This window comes from Etheostoma spectabile, chromosome 3, assembly GCF_008692095.1.
Source record: "Etheostoma spectabile isolate EspeVRDwgs_2016 chromosome 3, UIUC_Espe_1.0, whole genome shotgun sequence".
Lineage (NCBI taxonomy): Eukaryota > Metazoa > Chordata > Actinopteri > Perciformes > Percidae > Etheostoma > Etheostoma spectabile.
In genome coordinates, this window is record NC_045735.1 from 3,746,651 (window position 1) to 3,746,891 (window position 241).

At 44.0% G+C, this 241-nt stretch overlaps 1 protein-coding gene across 2 annotated transcripts in view; it reads right to left on the reverse strand.

The window, feature by feature from the left end:
• sorl1 (sortilin-related receptor, L(DLR class) A repeats containing) overlaps positions 1–241 on the reverse strand; it is a 74,926-nt gene that overhangs the window by 54,447 nt on the left and 20,238 nt on the right. The gene's annotated exons all lie outside the window — the stretch shown is intronic.

Below are 241 nucleotides of genomic sequence, written 5' to 3' on the forward strand. Positions count from 1 at the left end.
GCAGGTGGCACCTTGTACGGCAGCCTCGGCCACAGCATATGAATGTGTGTGTGTGTGTATGGTTCATGTACTATGTAAATGCACTTTGAGTAGTCGTTAAGACTAGAAATACATATGATTACAGCATGACATGCAAAGCAGCCCGGGTGGGGAAGTCAAAACAGAAACAAATAAATAACAGACAAGCTATGTCCAATAACTGTGCATAAGGCTTGTGTGTGTGTGTGTGTGTGTGTGTGTG